The sequence below is a fragment of the Salvelinus fontinalis genome, chromosome 28 (assembly GCF_029448725.1).
Source record: "Salvelinus fontinalis isolate EN_2023a chromosome 28, ASM2944872v1, whole genome shotgun sequence".
NCBI lineage: Eukaryota > Metazoa > Chordata > Actinopteri > Salmoniformes > Salmonidae > Salvelinus > Salvelinus fontinalis.
This window is the reverse complement of record NC_074692.1, coordinates 40,782,386-40,809,281: the sequence shown is the minus strand read 5'-3', so window position 1 is coordinate 40,809,281 and position 26,896 is coordinate 40,782,386.

Below are 26,896 nucleotides of genomic sequence, written 5' to 3'. Positions count from 1 at the left end.
CCTGTTACCTTCCCAGACTGCTCTCCTCCAGGTATAACTCTACTGTAGTCAACCTGTTACCTACCCAGCCTGCTCTCCTCCAGGTATAACTCTACTGTAGTCAACCTGTTACCTTCCCAGACTGCTCTCCTCCTGGTATAACTCTACTGTAGTCAACCTGTTACCTACCCAGACTGCTCTCCTCCAGGTATAACTCTACTGTAGTCAACCTGTTACCTACCCAGACTGCTCTCCTCCAGGTATAACTCTACTGTAACCAACCTGTTACCTACCCAGACTGCTCTCCTCCTGGTATAACTCTACTGTAGTCAACCTGTTACCTACCCAGACTGCTCTCCTCCAGGTATAACTCGACTGTAGTCAACCTGTTACCTACCCAGCCTGCTCTCCTCCTGGTATAACTCTACTGTAGTCAACCTGTTACCTACCCAGCCTGCTCTCCTCCAGGTATAACTCTACTGTAACCAACCTGTTACCTACCCAGACTGCTCTCCTCCAGGTATAACTCAACTGTAGTCAACCTGTTACCTACCCAGACTGCTCTCCTCCAGGTATAACTCTACTGTAGTCAACCTGTTACCTTCCCAGACTGCTCTCCTCCAGGTATAACTCTACTGTAACCAACCTGTTACCTACCCAGCCTGCTCTCCTCCAGGTATAACTCTACTGTAACCAACCTGTTACCTACCCAGACTGCTCTCCTCCAGGTATAACTCGACTGTAGTCAACCTGTTACCTACCCAGCCTGCTCTCCTCCAGGTATAACTCAACTGTAGTCAACCTGTTACCTACCCAGACTGCTCTCCTCCAGGTATACCTCTACTGTAGTCAACCTGTTACCTACCCAGCCTGCTCTCCTCCAGGTATAACTCTACTGTAGTCAACCTGTTACCTTCCCAGACTGCTCTCCTCCAGGTATAACTCTACTGTAACCAAACTGTTACCTACCCAGACTGCTCTCCTCCAGGTATAACTCTACTGTAACCAACCTGTTTCCTACCCAGACTGCTCTCCTCCAGGTATAACTCTACTGTAGTCAACCTGTTACCTACCCAGCCTGCTCTCCTCCAGGTATAACTCTACTGTAGTCAACCTGTTACCTTCCCAGACTGCTCTCCTCCAGGTATAACTCTACTGTAGTCAACCTGTTACCTACCCAGCCTGCTCTCCTCCAGGTATAACTCTACTGTAACCAACCTGTTACCTACCCAGACTGCTCTCCTCCAGGTATAACTCTACTGTAGTCAACCTGTTACCTTCCCAGACTGCTCTCCTCCAGGTATAACTCTACTGTAGTCAACCTGTTACCTACCCAGACTGCTCTCCTCCAGGTATAACTCTACTGTAGTCAACCTGTTACCTACCCAGCCTGCTCTCCTCCAGGTATAACTCTACTGTAGTCAACCTGTTACCTTCCCAGACTGCTCTCCTCCTGGTATAACTCTACTGTAGTCAACCTGTTACCTACCCAGACTAATCTCCTCCAGGTATAACTCTACTGTAACCAACCTGTTACCTACCCAGACTGCTCTCCTCCTGGTATAACTCTACTGTAGTCAACCTGTTACCTACCCAGACTGCTCTCCTCCAGGTATAACTCGACTGTAGTCAACCTGTTACCTACCCAGCCTGCTCTCCTCCAGTTATAACTCTACTGTAGTCAACCTGTTACCTACCCAGACTGCTCTCCTCCAGTTATAACTCTACTGTAGTCAACCTGTTACCTGCCCAGCCTCCTCTCCTCCAGGTATAACTCTACTGTAACCAACCTATTACCTACCCAGACTGCTCTCCTCCAGGTATAACTCTACTGTAGTCAACCTGTTTCCTACCCAGACTGCTCTCCTCCAGGTATAACTCGACTGTAGTCAACCTGTTACCTACCCAGCCTGCTCTCCTCCTGGTATAACTCTACTGTAGTCAACCTGTTACCTACCCAGCCTGCTCTACTCCAGGTATAACTCTACTGTAACCAACCTGTTACCTACCCAGACTGCTCTCCTCCAGGTATAACTCTACTGTAGTCAACCTGTTACCTACCCAGACTGCTCTCCTCCAGGTATAACTCTACTGTAGTCAACCTGTTACCTTCCCAGACTGCTCTCCTCCAGGTATAACTCTACTGTAGTCAACCTGTTACCTACCCAGACTGCTCTCCTCCAGGTATACCTCTACTGTAGTCAACCTGTTACCTACCCAGCCTGCTCTCCTCCCGGTATAACTCAACTGTAGTCAACCTGTTACCTTCCCAGACTGCTCTCCTCCAGGTATAACTCTACTGTAACCAACCTGTTACCTACCCAGACTGCTCTCCTCCAGGTATAACTCTACTGTAACCAATCTGTTTCCTACCCAGACTGCTCTCTTCCAGGTATAACTCTACTGTAGTCAACCTGTTACCTACCCAGCCTGCTCTCCTCCAGGTATAACTCTACTGTAGTCAACCTGTTACCTTCCCAGACTGCTCTCCTCCAGGTATAACTCTACTGTAGTCAACCTGTTATCTACCCAGCCTGCTCTCCTCCAGGTATAACTCTACTGTAGTCAACCTGTTACCTTCCCAGACTGCTCTCCTCCTGGTATAACTCTACTGTAGTCAACCTGTTACCTACCCAGACTGCTCTCCTCCAGGTATAACTCTACTGTAACCAACCTGTTACCTACCCAGACTGCTCTCCTCCTGGTATAACTCTACTGTAGTCAACCTGTTACCTACCCAGACTGCTCTCCTCCAGGTATAACTCGACTGTAGTCAACCTGTTACCTACCCAGCCTGCTCTCCTCCTGGTATAACTCTACTGTAGTCAATCTGTTACATAACCAGCCTGCTCTCCTCCAGGTATAACTCTACTGTAACCAACCTGTTACCTACCCAGACTGCTCTCCTCCAGTTATAACTCTACTGTAGTCAACCTGTTACCTACCCAGACTGCTCTCCTCCAGGTATAACTCTACTGTAGTCAACCTGTTACCTGCCCAGCCTCCTCTCCTCCAGGTATAACTCTACTGTAACCAACCTGTTACCTACCCAGACTGCTCTCCTCCAGGTATAACTCTACTGTAACCAACCTGTTTCCTACCCAGACTGCTCTCCTCCAGGTATAACTCTACTGTAGTCAACCTGTTACCTGCCCAGCCTGCTCTCCTCCAGGTATAACTCTACTGTAGTCAACCTGTTACCTTCCCAGACTGCTCTCCTCCAGGTATAACTCTACTGTAGTCAACCTGTTACCTACCCAGTCTGATCTCCTCCAAGTATAACTCTACTGTAGTCAACCTGCTACCTTCCCAGACTGCTCTCCTCCTGGTATAACTCTACTGTAGTCAACCTGTTATCTACCCAGACTGCTCTCCTCCAGGTATAACTCTACTGTAACCAACCTGTTACCTACCCAGACTGCTCTCCTCCTGGTATAACTCTACTGTAGTCAACCTGTTACCTACCCAGACTGCTCTCCTCCAGGTATAACTCTGCTTTAGTCAACCTGTTACCTACCCAGCCTGCTCTCCTCCAGGTATAACTCTACTGTAACCAACCTGTTACCTACCCAGACTGCTCTCCTCCAGGTATAACTCTACTGTAGTCAACCTGTTACCTTCCCAGACCGCTCTCCTCCAGGTATAACTCTACTGTAGTCAACCTGTTACCTTCCCAGACTGCTCTCCTCCAGGTATAACTCTACTGTAGTCAACCTGTTACCTACCCAGCCTGCTCTCCTCCAGGTATAACTCTACTGTAGTCAACCTGTTACCTTCCCAGACTGCTCTCCTCCAGGTATAACTCTACTGTAGTCAACCTGTTACCTACCCAGACTGCTCTCCTCCAGGTATAACTCTACTGTAACCAACCTGTTAACTACCCAGACTGCTCTCCTCCTGGTATAACTCTACTGTAGTCAACCTGTTACCTACCCAGACTGCTCTCCTCCAGGTATAACTCGACTGTAGTCAACCTGTTACCTACCCAGCCTGCTCTCCTCCTGGTATAACTCTACTGTAGTCAACCTGTTACATAACCAGCCTGCTCTCCTCCAGGTATAACTCTACTGTAACCAACCTGTTACCTACCCAGACTGCTCTCCTCCAGTTATAACTCTACTGTAGTCAACCTGTTACCTACCCAGACTGCTCTCCTCCAGGTATAACTCTACTGTAGTCAACCTGCTACCTTCCCATCCTCCTCTCCTCCTGGTATAACTCTACTGTAGTCAACCTGTTATCTACCCAGACTGCTCTCCTCCAGGTATAACTCTACTGTAACCAACCTGTTACCTACCCAGACTGCTCTCCTCCTGGTATAACTCTACTGTAGTCAACCTGTTACCTACCCAGACTGCTCTCCTCCAGGTATAACTCTGCTTTAGTCAACCTGTTACCTACCCAGCCTGCTCTCCTCCAGGTATAACTCTACTGTAACCAACCTGTTACCTACCCAGACTGCTCTCCTCCAGGTATAACTCTACTGTAGTCAACCTGTTACCTTCCCAGACCGCTCTCCTCCAGGTATAACTCTACTGTAGTCAACCTGTTACCTTCCCAGACTGCTCTCATCCAGGTATAACTCTACTGTAGTCAACCTGTTACCTACCCAGCCTGCTCTCCTCCAGGTATAACTCTACTGTAGTCAACCTGTTACCTTCCCAGACTGCTCTCCTCCAGGTATAACTCTACTGTAGTCAACCTGTTACCTACCCAGACTGCTCTCCTCCAGGTATAACTCTACTGTAACCAACCTGTTAACTACCCAGACTGCTCTCCTCCTGGTATAACTCTACTGTAGTCAACCTGTTACCTACCCAGACTGCTCTCCTCCAGGTATAACTCGACTGTAGTCAACCTGTTACCTACCCAGCCTGCTCTCCTCCTGGTATAACTCTACTGTAGTCAACCTGTTACCTACCCAGCCTGCTCTCCTCCAGGTATAACTCTACTGTAACCAACCTGTTACCTACCCAGACTGCTCTCCTCCAGGTATAACTCTACTGTAGTCAACCTGTTACCTACCCAGACTGCTCTCCTCCAGGTATAACTCTACTGTAGTCAACCTGTTACCTGCCCAGCCTCCTCTCCTCCAGGTATAACTCTACTGTAACCAACCTGTTACCTACCCAGACTGCTCTCCTCCAGGTATAACTCTACTGTAGTCAACCTGTTACCTACCCAGACTGCTCTCCTCCAGGTATACCTCTACTGTAGTCAACCTGTTACCTACCCAGACTGCTCTCCTCCAGGTATAACTCTACTGTAACCAACCTGTTTCCTACCCAGACTGCTCTCCTCCAGGTATAACTCTACTGTAGTCAACCTGTTACCTGCCCAGACTGCTCTCCTCCAGGTATACCTCTACTGTAGTCAACTTGTTACCTACCCAGCCTGCTCTCCTCCAGGTATAACTCTACTGTAGTCAACCTGTTACCTACCCAGACTGCTCTCCTCCAGGTATAACTCTACTGTAACCAACCTGTTACCTACCCAGACTGCTCTCCTCCAGGTATAACTCTACTGTAACCAACCTGTTACCTGCCCAGCCTGCTCTCCTCCAGGTATAACTCTACTGTAGTCAACCTGTTACCTACCCAGACTGCTCTCCTCCAGGTATAACTCTACTGTAGTCAACCTGTTACCTACCCAGACTGCTCTCCTCCAGGTATAACTCTACTTTAACCAACCTGTTTCCTACCCAGACTGCTCTCCTCCAGGTATAACTCTACTGTAGTCAACATGTTACCTACCCAGACTGCTCTCCTCCAGGTATAACTCTACTGTAACCAACCTGTTACCTACCCAGACTGCTCTCCTCCAGGTATAACTCGACTGTAGTCAACCTGTTACCTACCCAGACTGCTCTCCTCCAGGTATAACTCTACTGTAACCAACCTGTTACCTACCCAGACTGCTCTCCTCCAGGTATAACTCTACTGTAGTCAACCTGTTACCTACCCAGACTGCTCTCCTGCAGGTATAACTCTACTGTAGTCAACCTGTTACCTACCCAGACTGCTCTCCTCCAGGTATAACTCTACTGTATTCAACCTGTTACCTACCCAGACTGCTCTCCTCCAGGTATAACTCTACTGTTGTCAACCTGTTACCTACCCAGACTGCTCTCCTCCAGGTATAACTCTACTGTAGCCAACCTGTTACCTTCCCAGACTGCTCTACTCCAGGTATAACTACTGTAGTCAACCTGTTACCTGCCCAGCCTGCTCTCCTCCAGGTATACCTCTACTGTAGCCAACCTGTTACCTACCCAGACTGCTCTCCTCCAGGTATACCTCTACTGTAGCCAACCTGTTACCTACCCAGCCTGCTCTCCTCCAGGTATAACTCTACTGTAGTCAACATGTTACCTACCCAGACTGCTCTCCTCCAGGTATAACTCTACTGTAACCAACCTGTTTCCTACCCAGACTGCTCTCCTCCAGGTATAACTCTACTGTAGTCAACCTATTACCTTCCCTAGACTGCTCTCCTCCAGGTATAACTCTACTGTAACCAACCTGTTACCTACCCAGACTGCTCTCCTCCAGGTATAACTCTACTGTAGTCAACCTGTTATCTACCCAGACTCCTCTCCTCCAGGTATAACTCTACTGTAACCAACCTGTTACCTACCCAGACTGCTCTCCTCCAGGTATAACTCTACTGTAGTCAACCTATTACCTGCCCAGACTGCTCTCCTCCAGGTATAACTCTAATGTAACCAACCTGTTACCTACCCAGACTGCTCTCCTCCAGGTATGACTCTACTGTAGTCAACCTGTTACCTACCCAGACTGCTCTCCTCCAGGTATAACTCTACTGTAGTCAACCTGTTACCTACCCAGACTGCTCTCCTCCAGGTATAACTCTACTGTAACCAACCTGTTACCTACCCAGACTGCTCTCCTCCAGGTATACCTATACTGTAGCCAACCTGTTTCCTACCCAGACTGCTCTCCTCCAGGTATAACTCTACTGTAGTCAACCTGTTACCTACCCAGACTGCTCTCCTGCAGGTATAACTCTACTGTAGTCAACCTGTTACCTACCCAGACTGCTCTCCTCCAGGTATAACTCTACTGTAGCCAACCTGTTACCTTCCCAGACTGCTCTCCTCCAGGTATACCTCTACTGTAGTCAACCTGTTACCTACCAAGACTGCTCTCCCCCAGGTATAACTCTACTGTAGCCAACCTGTTACCTTCCCAGACTGCTCTCCTCCAGGTATAACTCTACTGTAGTCAACCTGTTACCTACCCAGACTGCTCTCCTCCAGGTATACCTCTACTGTAGTCAACCTGTTACCTACCCAGACTGCTCTCCTCCAGGTATAACTCTACTGTTGTCAACCTGTTACCTACCCAGACTGCTCTCCTCCAGGTATAACTCTACTGTAACCAACCTGTTACCTACCCAGCCTGCTCTCCTCCAGGTATAACTCTACTGTAGTCAACCTGTTACCTACCCAGCCTGCTCTACTCCAGGTATAACTCTACTGTAACCAACCTGTTACCTACCCAGACTGCTCTCCTCCAGGTATACCTCTACTGTAGCCAACCTGTTACCTGCCCAGCCTGCTCTCCTCCAGGTATAACTCTACTGTAACCAACCTGTTACCTACCCAGACTGCTCTCCTCCAGGTATAACTCTACTGTAGTCAACCTGTTACCTACCCAGACTGCTCTCCTCCAGGTATAACTCTACTGTAACCAACCTGTTACCTACCCAGACTGCCCTCCTCCAGGTATAACTCTACTGTAACCAACCTGTTACCTGCGCAGCCTGCTCTCCTCCAGGTATAACTCTACTTTAGCCATCCTGTTTCCTACCCAGACTGCTCTCCTCCAGGTATAACTCTACTGTAGTCAACCTGTTACCTACCCAGACTGCTCTCCTCCAGGTATAACTCTACTGTTGTCAACCTGTTACCTACCCAGACTGCTCTCCTCCAGGTATAACTCTACTGTAGCCAACCTGTTACCTTCCCAGACTGCTCTACTCCAGGTATAACTACGGTAGTCAACCTGTTACCTGCCCAGCCTGCTCTCCTCCAGGTATACCTCTACTGTAGCCAACCTGTTACCTACCCAGACTGCTCTCCTCCAGGTATACCTCTACTGTAGCCAACCTGTTACCTACCCAGCCTGCTCTCCTCCAGGTATAACTCTACTGTAGTCAACATGTTACCTACCCAGACTGCTCTCCTCCAGGTATAACTCTACTGTAACCAACCTGTTTCCTACCCAGACTGCTCTCCTCCAGGTATAACTCTAATGTAGTCAACCTGTTACCTACCCAGACTGCTCTCCTCCAGGTATAACTCTACTGTAACCAACCTGTTACCTACCCAGACTGCTCTCCTCCAGGTATAACTCTCCTGTAGTCAACCTGTTATCTACCCAGACTCCTCTCCTCCAGGTATAACTCTACTGTAATCAACCTGTTACCTACCCAGACTGCTCTCCTCCAGGTATAACTCTACTGTAGTCAACCTGTTACCTGCCCAGACTGCTCTCCTCCAGGTATAACTCTACTGTAACCAACCTGTTACCTACCCAGACTGCTCTCCTCCAGGTATGACTCTACTGTAGTCAACCTGTTACCTACCCAGACTGCTCTCCTCCAGGTATAACTCTACTGTAGTCAACCTGTTACCTACCCAGACTGCTCTCCTCCAGGTATAACTCTACTGTAACCAACCTGTTACCTACCCAGACTGCTCTCCTCCAGGTATACCTCTACTGTAGCCAACCTGTTTCCTACCCAGACTGCTCTCCTCCAGGTATAACTCTACTGTAGTCAACCTGTTACCTACCCAGACTGCTCTCCTGCAGGTATAACTCTACTGTAGTCAACCTGTTACCTACCCAGACTGCTCTCCTCCAGGTATAACTCTACTGTAGCCAACCTGTTACCTTCCCAGACTGCTTTCCTCCAGGTATACCTCTACTGTAGTCAACCTGTTACCTACCCAGACTGCTCTCCCCCAGGTATAACTCTACTGTAGCCAACCTGTTACCTTCCCAGACTGCTCTCCTCCGGGTATAACTCTACTGTAGTCAACCTGTTACCTACCCAGACTGCTCTCCTCCAGGTATACCTCTACTGTAGTCAACCTGTTACCTACCCAGACTGCTCTCCTCCAGGTATAACTCTACTGTTGTCAACCTGTTACCTACCCAGACTGCTCTCCTCCAGGTATAACTCTACTGTAACCAACCTGTTACCTACCCAGCCTGCTCTCCTCCAGGTATAACTCTACTGTAGTCAACCTGTTACCTACCCAGCCTGCTCTACTTCAGGTATAACTCTACTGTAACCAACCTGTTACCTACCCAGACTGCTCTCCTCCAGGTATACCTCTACTGTAGCCAACCTGTTACCTGCCCAGCCTGCTCTCCTCCAGGTATAACTCTACTGTAACCAACCTGTTTACTACCCAGACTGCTCTCCTCCAGGTATAACTCTACTGTAGTCAACCTGTTACCTACCCAGACTGATCTCCTCCAGGTATAACTCTACTGTAACCAACCTGTTACCTACCCAGACTGCCCTCCTCCAGGTATAACTCTACTGTAACCAACCTTTTACCTGCCCAGCCTGCTCTCCTCCAGGTATAACTCTACTTTAGCCAACCTGTTTCCTACCCAGACTGCTCTCCTCCAGGTATAACTCTACTGTAGTCAACCTGTTACCTACCCAGACTGCTCTCCTCCAGGTATAACTCTACTGTAACCACCCTGTTACCTACCCAGACTGCTCTCCTCCCGGTATAACTCTACTGTAACCAACCTGTTACCTACCCAGACTGCTCTCCTCCAGGTATAACTCTACTGTAGTCAACCTGTTACCTACCCAGACTGCTCTCCTGCAGGTATAACTCTACTGTAGTCAACCTGTTACCTACCCAGACTGCTCTCCTCCAGGTATAACTCTACTGTAGTCATCCTGTTACCTACCCAGACTGCTCTCCTGCAGGTATAACTCTACTGTAGTCAACCTGTTACCTACCCAGACTGCTCTCCTCCAGGTATAACTCTACTGTAGTCAACCTGTTACCTATCCAGACTGCTCTCCTCCAGGTATAACTCTACTGTAGCCAACCTGTTACCTGCCCAGCCTGCTCTCCTCCAGGTATAACTCTACTGTAGTCAACCTGTTACCTACCCAGACTGCTCTCCTCCAGGTATACCTCTAATCGAGTCAACCTGTTACCTACCCAGACTGCTCTCCTCCAGGTATAACTCTACTGTAGTCAACCTGTTACCTACCCAGCCTGCTCTCCTCCAGGTATAACTCTACTGTAACCAACCTGTTACCTACCCAGACTGCTCTCCTCCAGGTATAACTCTACTGTAGTCAACATGTTACCTGCCCAGCCTGCTCTCCTAAAGGTATACCTCTACTCTAGCCAACCTGTTACCTGCCCAGACTGCTCTCCTCCAGGTATACCTCTACTGTAGCCAACCTGTTACCTGCCCAGCCTGCTCTCCTCCAGGTATAACTCTACTGTAACCAACCTGTTACCTACCCAGACTGCTCTCCTCCAGGTATAACTCTACTGTAACCAACCTGTTACCTACCCAGACTGCTCTCCTCCAGGTATAACTCTACTGTAGTCAACCTGTTACCTACCCAGACTGCTCTCCTCCAGGTATACCTCTACTGTAGTCAACCTGTTACCTACCCAGACTGCTCTCCTCCAGGTATACCTCTACTGTAGCCAACCTGTTACCTACCCAGACTGCTCTCCTGCAGGTATAACTCTACTGTAGTCAACCTGTTACCTACCCAGACTGCTCTCCTCCAGGTATAACTCTACTGTAACCAACCTGTTACCTACCCAGACTGCTCTCCTCCAGGTATAACTCTACTGTAACCAACCTGTTACCTACCCAGACTGCTCTCCTCCAGGTATAACTCTACTGTAACCAACCTGTTACCTACCCAGACTGCTCTCCTCCAGGTATAACTCTACTGTAGTCAACCTGTTACCTACCCAGACTGCTCTCCTCCAGGTATACCTCTACTGTAGTCAACCTGTTACCTACCCAGACTGCTCTCCTCCAGGTATACCTCTACTGTAGTCAACCTGTTACCTACCCAGACTGCTCTCCTCCAGGTATAAATCTACTGTAGCCAACCTGTTTCCTACCCAGACTGCTCTCCTCCAGGTATAAATCTACTGTAGCCAACCTGTTTCCTACCCAGACTGCTCTCCTCCAGGTATACCTCTACTGTAGTCAACCTGTTACCATCCAGCCTGCTCTCCTCCAGGTATAACTCTACTGTAACCAACCTGTTACCTGCCCAGCCTGCTCTCCTCCAGGTATAACTCTACTGTAGTCAACCTGTTACCTCCCAGACTGCTCTCCTCCAGGTATAACTCTACTGTAGTCAACCTGTTACCATCCAGCCTGCTCTCCTCCAGGTATAACTCTACTGTAACCAACCTGTTACCTGCCCAGCCTGCTCTCCTCCAGGTATAACTCTACTGTAGTCAACCTGTTACCTCCCAGACTGCTCTCCTCCAGGTATAACTCTACTGTAGTCAACCTGTTAACTACCCAGACTGCTCTCCTCCAGGTATACCTCTACTGTAGCCAACCTGTTACCTGCCCAGCTTGCTCTCCTCCAGGTATAACTCTATTGTAACCAACCTGTTACCTACCCAGACTGCTCTCCTCCAGGTATAACTCTACTGTAGCCAACCTGTTACCTACCCAGCCTGCTCTCCTCCAGGTATAACTCTACTGTAACCAACCTGTTACCTACCCAGACTGCTCTCCTCCAGGTATAACTCTACTGTAGTCAACCTGTTACCTACCCAGACTGCTCTCCTCCAGGTATATCTCTACTGTAGCCAACCTGTTACCTTCCCAGACTGCTCTACTCCAGGTATAACTCTACTGTAACCAACCTGTTACCTTCCCAGACTGCTCTCCTCCAGGTATAACTCTACTGTAGCCAACCTGTTTCCTACCCAGACTGCTCTCCTCCGGGTATAACTCTACTGTAGTCAACCTGTTACCATCCAGCCTGCTCTCCTCCAGGTATAACTCTACTGTAACCAACCTGTTACCTGCCCAGCCTGCTCTCCTCCAGGTATAACTCTACTGTAGTCAACCTGTTACCTCCCAGACTGCTCTCCTCCAGGTATAACTCTACTGTAGTCAACCTGTTAACTACCCAGACTGCTCTCCTCCAGGTATACCTCTACTGTAGCCAACCTGTTACCTGCCCAGCTTGCTCTCCTCCAGGTATAACTCTATTGTAACCAACCTGTTACCTACCCAGACTGCTCTCCTCCAGGTATAACTCTACTGTAGCCAACCTGTTACCTACCCAGCCTGCTCTCCTCCAGGTATAACTCTACTGTAACCAACCTGTTACCTACCCAGACTGCTCTCCTCCAGGTATAACTCTACTGTAGTCAACCTGTTACCTACCCAGACTGCTCTCCTCCAGGTATATCTCTACTGTAGCCAACCTGTTACCTTCCCAGACTGCTCTACTCCAGGTATAACTCTACTGTAACCAACCTGTTACCTTCCCAGACTGCTCTCCTCCAGGTATAACTCTACTGTAGCCAACCTGTTACCTACCCAGACTGCTCTCCTCCGGGTATAACTCTACTGTAGTCAACCTGTTACCTACCCAGACTGCTCTCCTCCAGGTATACCTCTACTGTAGCCAACCTGTTACCTACCCAGACTGCTCTCCTCCAGGTATAACTCTACTGTAGTCAACCTGTTTCCTACCCAGACTGCTCTCCTCCAGGTATAACTCTACTGTTGTCAACCTGTTACCTACCCAGACTGCTCTCCTCCAGGTGTAACTCTACTGTAGCCAACCTGTTTGCTACTCAGCCTGGTCTCCCCCAGGCAAAGGCCAACTGAGCACCTAAGAACTCTTTCCAGGAACTCCATTCCACTGGGAATGTTCCATCAAGATAGTCCACAATACATTTCCACCATAAATTCATAATTTCCCATGAACATAACATCATAAACAACAGTTTTACGTAAACCCACACTTCAATAACTTGTAACTAGCATCTTCTTTAAGTAAAAAAATACACGTTCATCAAGTAATTCACCCCCTGGGATGATTCATCCCTTTGGTTATTCCCATCTACCAATAAATGTTCCTGGATGACTGGCAGACTAATTTGCATCATGTGTAATACATGCTGGCACTTCAGCAAGGAAACAGCACAGAGCTTCAGACAAACACTTCAGGTAAATTATATGATTATTATTCTACCAACACTTCAATCGTTGGTAGAATATATTTAACATTGCTAAAGCATGTATTTTTAAATGGACAGCTTTATACATGGGGAAAATATAATTAACAAGTTGCATTGTTTTAGTAACTGGCATGCACAACAAACACTCGACTTTGGCGCCTTATGTCAAGGTATTGTTAACAAAAGGAATGCTCAACTCTAACCAACATTCTCTTTTGTATCAGGATTCTTGGTTTTACCTTAAAGAGATACATGAAAAAGTATTTCTCTAACCAATCATGCGTTTCAGTGTCAATGTCTATATGTCACAGACATGTGCTCCATGACAATGTGTGTGTTTGCCTGTGAATGTTTTAGTGTGTATTTGCTGGTTTTACAACTCTCAACTCTCAAGCTGTTTATAACCACATGCATTGCATAGCAGGAGTCCTTCCTAAATCCTTCATTGTCCATGTGTAGCCTCCTTGCCCTGTTCTGCTCCTCCACTCTAGTAAAGTTGAAGTGTTTGATCAGTGTAGAGGTGTGCGTGTGTACTACAAACCCAACATAGTCGATCAATAACACACGTCTTTCAGGTTGTAGAAACTTCTGACCTCCAAACATCACTCTTTCATTTGATTTATCAATTTTTTTCCTGCAAGTTGGGCCGTGCAGATACGTTTGTTTTAGGAGAATAGAAATAGTGAAAACAATGTTTTATTTCAAAATATTAAAGGTAGGTAGGGATGAAAAAGGTACAAGATATATCCTCAAAGTAACAGTTCTACTCTTCCCCAATTTAACCCCTACTGTTCAATTCAAAGGAGAATGAGTGAGATGAGAGTCCATCCCAGTGAGCTGTGATTATTGCAGCGCTGCATGGTAACAGGTCTCTTGTGGGGGCCGGGATCTGGACTTCCAGTAGAGCTAGAGCTCTACAACCTCTCTAATCTGTCATTAACATCGCACCAGGAGAATCACCCTAGACTCTCGCTCTCTTTTCTTTCCCTCTCTTTAGCCATATCTCTGCTCCACACACGCTAATGAGATAATAATTGCTAGTTTTCTCTCATAGGCGTCTTGCTGTGCTGAGCGATAAACAAGGTAGGAGGGATGGAGACAGACAAAGAGACCATGGACCCCATGCTGGATGATGAACCCATGCCTGAGGAGATGAGTGAAGCTCAAAGAGCTGGATGATGAAGCCATGCCTGGGGAGATGAGAAGGAGATGGAGGGATGTGAGAGATGGAGGAGAGCCATCCTGTCATCCATGACATGAAAGAAGTGTAACATGCTGTAAATGTTTCTTTCCCCCCGTCTCCCACATGGACCCCTCAGAGGAAAAAAAAATGGTCTTAGAAACTATTAGTTTTCCCCTACTGTGTTATTGACTTGTTTATTGTTTACTCCATGTGTAACTCTGTGTTGTTGTCTGTTCACACTGCTATGCTTTATCTTGGCCAGGACGCAGTTGTAAATGAGAACTTGTTCTCAACTAGCCTACCTGGTTAAATAAAGGTAAAATAAATAAATAAAATTGGACAGACATTTTTTGTTGCCAGAGGAGTTTCAATGGGAACCCTGCATCCCACTACTGTAGATAGTGTTGCGTATCAGGAAGGTACTGTTGATTAATCTTTGCCTAATGGCATGCAGATATGAAGATCAAACTCCCTGTCGTGATGACAAGCACTTTGTTTGATCACGTTACACTGGCAGGAAACCAGAAGCGATTGCAGAGATGTGTGAGTGGCCATCCTAGAGGTCAAGCGTTGATGTTGATACAGGGAGGGAGGCTATTTAAAGAGGGATAACAAACAGCAGAGCACACCCTGCGTGAGGCCCAGCACCAAACCTCTGCACCTCTACCATTGTCTTAAAGTCCGTTCTCATCCAACTTATTTCCTGTGCTTCATTGTATTTGAGAGAGAGAAGCCGCCATTGTTACAACTCTAGATAGCCAATAATATGAAATGTCTATACGCTTTAAAACTATTCTGTGTAATATTTGTGTAATATTTATTATTGTTTATATCCCTTTTGTTTATTGTCTATTCCATTTCCTTTGGCAATGTAAACATACAGTGGCTTGCAAAAGTATTCACCCTCCTTGCCATTTTTCCTATTTTGTTGCCTTACAACCTGGAATTAAAATAGATTTTTGGGGGTTTGTATCATTTGATTTACACAACATGCCTACCACTTTGAAGATGCAAAATATGTTTTATTGTGAAACAAAGACGAAATAAGACAAAGAACTGAAAACTTGAGCGTGCATAACTATTCACCCCCCTAAGTCAATACTTTGTAGAGACACCTGTTGCAGCAATTACAGTTGCAAGTCTCTTGGGGTATGTCTCTATAAGCTTGGCACATCTAGCCACTGGGATTTTTGCCCAATCTTCAAGGCAAAACTGCTCCAGCTCCTTCAAGCTGGATGGGTTCCGCTGGTGTACAGCTATCTTTAAGTCATACCACAGATTCTCAAATGGATTGAGGTCTGGGCTTTGACTAGGCCATTCCAAGACATTTAAATGTTTCCCCTTAAACCACTCACATGTTGCTTTAGCAGTATGCTTAGAGTTATTGTCCTGCTGGAACGTGAACCTCTGTTCCAGTCTCAAATCTCTGGAAGATTGAAACAGGTTTCCCTCAAGAATTTCCCTGTATTTAGCGCCATCCATCATTCCTTCAATTCTGACCAGTTTCCCAGTGCCTGCCGATGAAAAACATCCCCACAGCATCATGCTGCCACCACCATGCTTCACTGTGGGGATGATGTTCTCGGGGTGATGAGAGGTGTTGGGTGTGTGCCAGACATAGCGTTTTCCTTAATGGCCAAATAGTTACATTTTTGTCTCATCTGACCAGAGTACCTTCTTCCATATGTTTGGGGAGTCTCCCACATGCCTTTTGGAGAACACCAAATGTGTTTGCTTCTTCTTTTCATTGAGCAATGGCTTTTTTTCTGGCCACTCTTCCGTAAAGCCCAGCTCTGTGGATTGTGGCTTAAAGTGGTTCTATGGACCCATGCTCCAATCTCCGCTGTGGAGCTTTGCAGCTCCTTCAGGGTTATCATTGTTCTCTTTGTTGCCTCTCTGATTAATGTCCTCCTTGCCTGGTCCATGAGTTTTGCTTGGTGGCCCTCTCTTGGCAGGTTTGTTTTGGTGCCATATTCTTTCAATTTTTTTATAATGGATTTAATGGTGCTCCGTGGGATGTTCAAAGTTTCTGATATTTTTTTATAACACATCCCTGATCTGTACTTCTCCACAAATGTGTCCCTAACCTGTTTGGAGAGCTCATTGGTCTTCATGGTGTTGCTTGCTTGGTGTTCCCCTTGCTTAGTGGTGTTGCAGACTCTGTGGCCTTTCAGAACAGTTGTGTGTATATATACTGAGATCATGTATATCACATTGTATATAGACTTATTTTTCTACTGTATTATTGACTCAGTTTGTTTTACTACATTGGTAACTCTGTGTTATGTGTGTCAAACTGCTTTGCTTTATCTTGGCCAGGTCGCAGTTGTAAATGAGAACTTGTTCTCAACTTGCCTACCTGGTTAAATAAAGGTGAAATAAAATAAATACAAAATAAAATGTGATACTTAGTAAAGTCCACCTGTGTGCAATCTATTATGTGACTTCTGAAGTTAATTGGTTGCACCAGATCTTATTTCAGCGTCATTTCCGGTCACAACTTGTAGACTTGTTTACGTGCTGCTGTGCGTTTTGTTGCTAACCTTACTTTGCTACCTGACAACTTTACGGTTTTTACATTTTAATTACTGTTTATATTTTTATATTTTCCCTCACTCAACTTTTTTTCATTCAACTTTTTCACTCTGCACGCTTTATCTGGACTTGGTTCGTCAGGACCACCACCAGTGAAAGCTAAGTAGTAACATTACTTCTTATGGCTGCAAGGGGCCGTATTGAGTAGCCAGTTAAATCATGCCCATTTCAAACGGCCTCGTACTCAATTCTTGCTCGTACAATATGCATATTATTATTACTATTGGATAGAAAACACTCTCTAGTTTCTAAAACCGTCTGAATTATTTCTCTGAGTGAAACAGAACTCCTTCTGCAGCACATTTCCTGACCAGGAAGTGGAATGTCAGAAATCGATGCTCTGTTCAACTTCATGCCTATACATGGGCAATGAACGTAAGAGTCTACGTACACTTCATACACCTTCCTCTGGGTGTCAAGAAGGCTGTGAGAGAAGAAATTAGGTGATTATCTCGATCTGGGATGGAATAAATCCTCTTGGAATGACGTGTACCCCATTTCCGGTACTCTGAAGAACGTAATTTGGACAGTGGGGTTGCCTTTTGTTTTGCTGACGTTATAGGCGACTATTATTTCCGGCTTTGATTTTATTTGATACATGTCACCATATCATCGTAAAGTATGTTTTTTCAATATAGTTTCATCAGATTATTGAATTTTTTTCGGCAGTTTTGCCGTGTTCCGTTCTCTTCCGTTTGTTTACATGGAGAGATCCGTGCAACCCGGCTAGCGTGCTTGCTAAATGGAGAGAGAAAGTTGCCATTCTGAATCCAAACAACGACTCATCTGGACAAAGGACACCTTGTTCAACATTCTGATGAAAGATCAGCAAAAGTAAGACCCAACTTATGATGTTATTTCATATATCTGTCGTAGTCGCCGGCGCCCAAGTGTTTCTGGCTATTGTGCTAAGCTAATATAATGCTACATTTTGTTTTCGCTGTAAAACACTTGATAAATCGGAAATATTGTCTGGAATCACAAGATGCCTGTCTTTCAATTGGCGTACACTATGTATTTTTCTGAAATGTTTTATGATGAGTATTTAGTTATTTGGCGTTGGTGTCTGTAATTTTTCTGTCTGCTTTCGGTGCAATTTCTGACTGTAGCTGCAATGTAAACTATGATTTATACCTGAAATATGCACATTTTTCGAACAAAACATAGATTTATTGAATAACATGTTATAAGACTGTCATCTGATGAAGTTGTTTGTTGGTTAGTTTGGTTGGTTCTTGGTTAGTTAGTTTGGCTTTGTGCATGCTACCTGTGCTGTGAAAAATGTCTGTCCTTTTTTGTATTTGGTGGTGAGCTAACATAAATATTCGTGCTGTTTTTGCTGTAAAACATTTTAAAAATCGGACATGTTGGCTGGATTCACAAGATGTGTACCTTTCATTTGCTGTATTGGACTTGTTAACCTGTTTGGGCTGCAAGGGACAGTATTGAGTAGCCAGATAAAAGGTGCCCATTTCAAACGGCCTTGTACTCAATTCTTGCTCGTACAATATGCATATTATTATTGCTATTGGATAGAAAACACTATCTAGTTTCTAAAACCGTTTGAATTATTTCTCTGAGTGAAACAGAACTCATTCTGCAGCACATTTCCTGACCAGGAAGTGGAAAGTCTGAAATCGATGCTCTGTTCTTCTTCCTGCCTATAAATGGGCACGAGACCTATTAGTATACATGCACGTCATACACCTTCCCTGTAACAGTCCTGACCTATTTATGTTAGTTTTATGTGTTTTTGGTCAGGGCATGTGTTTTGGGTGGGCAGTCTATGTTATCTGTTTCTATGTTGGTTTCGGTTTGCCTGGTATGGCTCTTGATTAGAGGCAGGTGGTTTGCATTTTCCTCTAATCAAGAGTCATATTTAGGTAGGGCATTATCACTGTGTGTTTGTGGGTGATTGTCTCCTGTGATGTCTTTCGTCGTTGTCGATGTGTTTTCACTTACGGGACTGTTTGGCTGTTCGTGTGTTTCGATGTAACGTTCCTGTCCGTGAGTTTACGTTTATGTATGTGAGTTTATGTTCAGGTTACGTTCTACGTCGTTTTGTTATTTTGTAGTTTTGAAAGTGTTTTGTTTTGTTTCGTGTTACCATCTTCATCGTTGTAAATAAATAAAGATGGCATATTTCCCTGAACCCGCATTTTGGTCAGAAGATCCTTCTCTCCTCACCTCGTCCGAGGATGAGGAAAGTGACAGCTATAACAGAATCACCCACCAACAAAATGTGACCAAGCGGTATGGGAAAAATAAACGGAGTAAGGGACAGAAGAAGGAGCAATGGACATGGGACGATGTTCTGGATGGAAAGGGTGTCTACACATGGGAGGAGATCCTAGCGGGTAGAGATCGCCTCCCATGGGAACAGCTGGAGGCACTGAGGAGAGCGGAGGCTACCGGAGAGAGGAACCGGAGCTATGAGGGAACGCGTCTGGCACGGAAGCCGAAAAAGCCCGTGAGTAACTCCCAAAAATTTCCTGGGGGGGGGCTAAAGGGTAGTGGGCCAAGGGCAGGTAGGAGACCTGCGCCCACTTCCCAGGCTTACCGTGGAGAGCGGGAGTACGGGCAGAAACCGTGTTACGCAGTAGAGCGCACGGTGTCTCCTGTACGAGTGCATAGCCCGGTGCGGGTTATTCCACCTCCCCGCACTGGGAGGGCTAGATTGGGTATTGAGCCAGGTGTCATGAGGCCGGCTCAACGCGTCTGGTCTCCAGTGCGTCTCCTCGGGCCGGCATACATGGCACCTGCCTTACGCATGGTTTCCCCGGTTCGCCTACATAGCCCGGTGCGGGTTATTCCACCTCCCCGCACTGGTCGGGCAACCGGGAGCATTCAACCAGGTAAGGTCGGGCAGGCTCAATGCTCAAGAGAGCCAGTACGCCTCCACGGTCCGGTATTTCCGGCACCACCTTCCCGCCCCAGCCTAGTACCTACAGTGTCTACACTACGCACTAGGCTACCAGTGCGTATCCTGAGCCCTGTTCCTCCTCCACGCACTCTCCCTGTAGTGCGTGTATCTAGCCCGGTGCCTCCAGTTCCGGCCCCACGCACTAAGCTACCAGTGCGTCTCCAGAGCCCTGTACACACTGTATATTCTCCCCCTACTAATCCTGATGTGCTTGTCCTCAGCCCGGCGTCACCAGTGCCGGTACCACGCATCAGGGATAGAGTAGGCTCTGAGAATACAGTGTGCCCTGTCCCTGCTCCCCGCACTAGTAGGAAGGTGCTTGTCATTAGCACGGTGCCTCCAGTTCCGGCACCACGCACCAGGTCTACAGTGCGCCATATCCGGCCAGAGCCATCCGTCTCCCCAGCGCCATCTGAGCCATCCGTCTCCCCAGCGCCATCTGAGCCATCCGTCTCCCCAGCGCCATCTGAGCCATCCGTCTACCCAGCGCCATCTGAGCCATCCGTCTCCCCAGCGCCATCTGAGCCATCCGTCTGCCAGGAGCCTGCAAAGCCGCCCGTCTGCCATGAGCCTGCAAAGCCGCCCGTCTGCCATGAGCCTACAGAGCCGTCAGCCAGACAGGAGCCGCTAGAGCCATCAGCCAGACAGGAGCCGCTAGAGCCGTCAGCCAGACAGGATCTGCCAGAGCCGCCAACCAGACAGGATCTGCCAGAGCCGCCAACCAGACAGGATCTGCCAGAGCCGCCAACCAGACAGGATCTGCCAGAGCCGCCAACCAGACAGGATCTGCCAGAGCCGCCAACCAGACAGGATCTGCCAGAGCCGCCAGAGAGCCATGAGCAGCCAGAGCCGTCAGAGAGCCATGAGCAGCCAGAGCCGTCAGCGAGCCATGAGCAGCCAGGGCCGTCAGAGCGCCATGAGCAGCCAGAGCCGTTAGTGAGCCATGAGCAGCCAGAGCCGTCAGAGAGCCATGAGCAGCCAGAGCCGTCAGAGCGCCATGAGCGTCGAGAGCCGTCAGTCTGCCATGAGCGTCGAGAGCCGTCAGCCTGCCATGAGCGTCGAGAGCCGTCAGCCTGCCATGAGCGTCGAGAGCCGTCAGCCTGCCATGAGCGTCGAGAGCCGTCAGCCTGCCATGAGCGTCGAGAGCCGTCAGTCTGCCATGAGTGTCGAGAGCCGTCAGCCTGCATGGACCTGCCAGAGCCGTCCAAACAGGACCTGCCAGAGTCCTTCAGCCGGGATCTGCCCCTTGTCCCGGTGTTGCCCCTTGTCCCGGTGCTGCCCCTTGTCCCGGTGCTGCCCCTTATTCCAGTGATGGTCCTTATCCTGGTGCTGCCCCTTGTTTTTGTGCTGCCCCTTGTCCCGGTGCTACCCCTTGTCCCGGTGCTGCCCCTTGTTCCGGTGCTAGCTGTTTATTTAGGGGAAGCTAATGTTTGGGTGGTCAGTGGAAGGGGTAGAAAGAAGAGGGGAGTGACTATGGTGGTGCGGGGACAGCGTCCTGAACCGGAGCCACCACCGTGGTCAACTGCCCACCCGGACCCTCCCCTGGACTTTGTGCTGGTGCGCCCGGCGTTCGCACCTTGGGGGGGGGGGTACTGTAACAGTCCTGACCTATTTATGTTAGTTTTATGTGTTTTTGGTCAGGGCATGTGTTTTGGGTGGGCAGTCTATGTTATCTGTTTCTATGTTGGTTTCGGTTTGCCTGGTATGGCTCTTGATTAGAGGCAGGTGGTTTGCATTTTCCTCTAATCAAGAGTCATATTTAGGTAGGGCATTATCACTGTGTGTTTGTGGGTGATTGTCTCCTGTGATGTCTTTCGTCGTTGTCGATGTGTTTTCACTTACGGGACTGTTTGGCTGTTCGTGTGTTTCGATGTAACGTTCCTGTCCGTGAGTTTACGTTTATGTATGTGAGTTTATGTTCAGGTTCCGTTCTACGTCGTTTTGTTATTTTGTAGTTTTGAAAGTGTTTTGTTTTGTTTCGTGTTACCATCTTCATCGTTGTAAATAAATAAAGATGGCATATTTCCCTGAACCCGCATTTTGGTCAGAAGATCCTTCTCTCCTCACCTCGTCCGAGGATGAGGAAAGCGACAGCTATAACATTCCCCTGGGTGTCAAGAGGCTGTGAGAGAAGAAATTAGGTGATTATCTTGGTCTGAGATGTAACACATCATCTTGGAATGACGTGTCCCCCATTTTCGGTACTCTGAAGAGCGCGAGGTGGACAGTGGGATTGCCTTTTGTTTAGCTGCCGTTATGGGCGACTATTATCTCCGGCTTTGATTTTATTTGATACATGTCACCATATCATCGTAAAGTATGTTTTTTCAATATAGTTTCATCAGATTATTGAAAATTTTTCGGGAGTTTTGCCGTGTTCCGTTCTCTTCCGTTTGTTGACATGGAGAGATTCGAGCCACTTGGCTAGCGCGCTTGCTAAATGAAGAGGGAAAGTTGCCGTTCTAAATCCAAACAACGATTGTTCTGGACAAAGGACACCTTGTCCAACATTCTGATGGAAGATCAGCAAAAGTAAGAAACATTTTATGATGCTATTTCATATATCTGTCGTAGTCGTCGGTGCCCAAGTGTTTCTGGCTATTGTGCTAAGCTAATATAACGCTACATTTTCTTTCGCTGTAAAACACTTAATAAATTGGAAATTTTGGCTGGAATCACAAGATGCCTGTCTTTCATTTGCTGTACACTATGTATTTTTCAGAAATGTTTTATGATGAGTAATTAGGTATTTGACGTTGGTGCCTGTAATTATTATGGCTGCTTTCGGTGCAATTTCTGATTGTAGCTGCAATGTAAACTATGATTTATACCTGAAATGTGCACATTTTTCTAACAAAACATATGTTATACAATAAATATGTTATCAAACTGTCATCTGATGAAGTTGTTTCTTGGTTAATGGCTATTTATATCTTTATTTGGTCGAATTTGTGATAGCTACTGACGGAGTAAAAAACTGGTGGAGTAAAAATAGCACAATTGGTTAGGAGCCCGTAAAACGGCAGCCATCTCCTAAAAACGTGCAATATTGTCCTGCAGCCAACACAGTGACGTGACCAAGTTTTCCCAAGTCATCTTCAGAGCCACTATTTTAATGCCTACATTTCACACGTTCATCTCAAATTCCAATTGATACTGTGAGTCTTTTATTAAACTGTCTTTAAACTGCTACAGTAGGTTTTAGAAACTGCTGTGTGTAATAGCTGTCGCTTTCCTCATCCTCGGATGAGGTGAGGAGAGAAGGATCTTCGGACCAAAATGCGGAGTCAGGGAAATAAGCCATCTTTATTTTATAAACGACAAAACTGAATAATGATGGCAACACGAAAAAACAAACACTTTCAAAACTTACAAAATAACAAAACGACGTAGAACGAAAACCTGAACATAAACTTACATAACTGAAACGTAAACTCACGAACAGGCAACAGACGACATCGAAACAAAACGAACAGCCAAACAGTCCCGTTTGTGAATATACATCGACAACACGAAAACATCACAGGAGACAATCACCCACAAACAAACAGTGAGAATGCCCTACCTAAATATGACTCTTGATTAGAGGAAAATGCAAACCACCTGCCTCTAATCAAGAGCCATACCAGGCAAACCGAAACCAACATAGAAACAGATAACATAGACTGCCCACCCAAAACACATGCCCTGACCATAAACACATAAAAACTAACATAAATAGGTCAGGACTGTTACAGTACCCCCCCCCCCAAGGTGCGAACGCCGGGCGCACCAGCACAAAGTCCAGGGGAGGGTCCGGGTGGGCAGTTGACCACGGTGGTGGTTCCGGTTCAGGACGCTGTCCCCGCACCACCATAGTCACTCCCCTCTTCTTTCTACCCCTTCCACTGACCACCCAAACATTACCTTCCCCTAAATAAACAGCTAGCACCGGAACAAGGGGCAGCACCGGGACAAGGGGTAGCACCGGGACAAGGGGCAGCACAACAACAAGGGGCAGCACCAGGATAAGGACCATCACCGGAATAAGGGGCAGCACCGGGACAAGGGGCAGCACCGGGACAAGGGGCAGCACCGGGACAAGGGGCAGCACCGGGACAAGGGGCAGCACCGGGACAAGGGGCAGCACCGGGACAAGGGGCAGCACCGGGACAAGGGGCAGCACCGGGACAAGGGGCAGCACCGGGACAAGGGGCAGCACCGGGACAAGGGGCAACACCGGGACAAGGGGCAACACCGGGACAAGGGGCAGATCCCGGCTGAAGGACTCTGGCAGGTCCTGTTTGGACGGCTCTGGCAGGTCCATGCAGGCTGACGGCTCTCGACGCTCATGGCAGACTGACGGCTCTCGACGCTCATGGCAGACTGACGGCTCTCGACGCTCATGGCAGACTGACGGCTCTCGACGCTCATGGCAGGCTGACGGCTCTCGACGCTCATGGCAGGCTGACGGCTCTCGACGCTCATGGCTCTCTGACGGCTCTGGCTGCTCATGGCTCTCTGACGGCTCTGGCTGCTCATGGCTCTCTGACGGCTCTGGCTGCTCATGGCTCTCTGACGGCTCTGGCTGCTCATGGCTCGCTGGCGGCTCTGGCAGATCCTGTCTGGTTGGCGGCTCTGGCAGATCCTGTCTGGTTTGCGGCTCTGGCAGATCCTGTCTGGTTGGCGGCTCTGGCAGATCCTGTCTGGTTGGCGGCTCTGGCAGATCCTGTCTGGCGGGCGGCTCTAGCGGCTCCTGTCTGTCTGACGGCTCTAGCGGCTCCTGTCTGGCGGATGGCTCTGTAGGCTCATGGCAGACGGGCGGCTTTGCAGGCTCATGGCAGACGGGCGGCTTTGCAGGCTCCTGGCAGACGGATGGCTCAGATGGAGCTGGGGAGACGGATGGCTCAGATGGCGCTGGGGAGACGGATGGCTCAGATGGCGCTGGGGAGACGGATGGCTCTGGCCGGATACGGCGCACTGTAGACCTGGTGCGTGGTGCCGGAACTGGAGGCACCGGGCTAATGATAAGCACCTTCCTACTAGTGCGTAGAGCAGGGACAGGGCACACTGAACTCTCAAAGCGTACTCTATACCTGGTGCGTGGTACCGGCACTGGTGGCACCTGGCTGAGGGCACGCACCTCAGGACTAGTACGGGGAGAAGTGACAGTGTGTACAGGACTTAGGAGACGCACAGGTGGCTTAGTGCGTGGGGCCGGAACTGGAGGCACCGAACTGGATACACGCACTATAGGGAGAGTGCGTGGAGGAGGAACAGGGCTCCGGAAATGCACTGGTAGCCTAGTGCGTAGTGTAGGCACTGTAGGTACTAGGCTGGGGCGGGGAGGTGGCGCCGGAAATACCGGACCGTGCAGGCGTACTGGCTCTCTTGAGCATTGAGCCTGCCCAACCTTACCTGGTTGAATGCTCCCGGTCGCCCGCCCAGTACGGGGAGGTGGAATAACCCGCACCGGGCTGTGTAGGCGAACCGGGGAAACCATGCGTAAGGCAGGTGCCATGTATGCCGGCCCGAGGAGACGCACTGGAGACCAGACGCGTTGAGCCGGCCTCATGACACCTGGCTCAATGCCCAATCTAGCCCTACCAGTGCGGGGAGGTGGAATAACCCGCACCGGCCTATGCACACGTACAGGAGACACCGTGCGCTCTACTGCGTAACACGGTGTCTGCCCGTACTCCCGCTCTCCACGGTTAGCCTGGGAAGTGGGCGCAGGTCTCCTACCTGCCCTTGGCCCACTACCCTTTAGCCCCCCCCCCAAGAAATTTTTGGGAGTTACTCACGGGCTTTTCGGGCTTCCGTGCAAGACGTGTCCCCTCATAATTCCGGTTCCTCTCTCCGGTAGCCTCCGCTCTCCTCAGTGCCTCCAGCTGTTCCCATGGGAGGCGATCTCTACCCGCTAGGATCTCCTCCCATGTGTAGACACCCTTTCCATCCAGAACATCGTCCCATGTCCATTGCTCCTTCTTCTGTCCCTTACTCCGTTTATTTTTCCCATACCGCTTGGTCACATTTTGTTGGTGGGTGATTCTGTTTATTGTTTGTCATCTTTTAAAAATAAAAGAAGATGGCTTATTTTCCAACTGCTGCATTTTGGTCCGTCAATCCGCCACACGATCGTGACACTGTGGTTTCGGCTGGCTGACACAGATGAAAACTAAGTGCTGTATATGAAATATAATCCCCACAGCTTTGCATTTTCCTTCACAGCATACACCATAACTACTAAACCGGGACTTCAGTTTTTAGGCTTTCCCTTTTTTGTCCACATTCAAGGTGGTGGTATGCGTGTTTACTGTATGACAAAGCAAAGCCTAAATGGTAATTCATCTACCTCTGGCAGGAAGGTTTCAGGGGCCATTAATTCAGGCTAGAGATGCTTACCAGCGTAAAGCGCATTTCCAATCCTGTCCAGCACCATTTTAGATGAGTATCCCTTCTAATTTGTTTTAAAAAGCAGGCGATCCATGTCATTTTTTAAATGTGAAATACAATCACTTCTGATTAAATAGGAGAGGTGCATTCACTTTATCTCTGTTTCTGAAGGCGTTTGTCATGAAAGTACATAAAAAGCTAAACCCACTCCTTCAGGCAGGGGTTTATAACTTATATCAGTGACCTATAACTTCTATACCAAGACAAGTATCTGGAAGAGCTCCAAGACACACAGTAAAGTAGCTTTTACAGAATAAGGCTACCGTCAGTGTAGAAAATGTTCAATCCACCAGTGCAGTGGCTGCCATCTCTACTGTGTGATGTCACGCCTTACTATGAATGGGGATGTTATTAGAATGTTGCACCAACACGCAGCACAACACAGATAGACCTGAAACACGCAGCACAACACAGATAGACCTGAAACAGGCAGCACAACACAGATAGACCTGAAACACGCAGCACAACACAGATAGACCTGAAACAGGCTGCACAACACAGATAGACCTGAAACAGGCTGCACAAC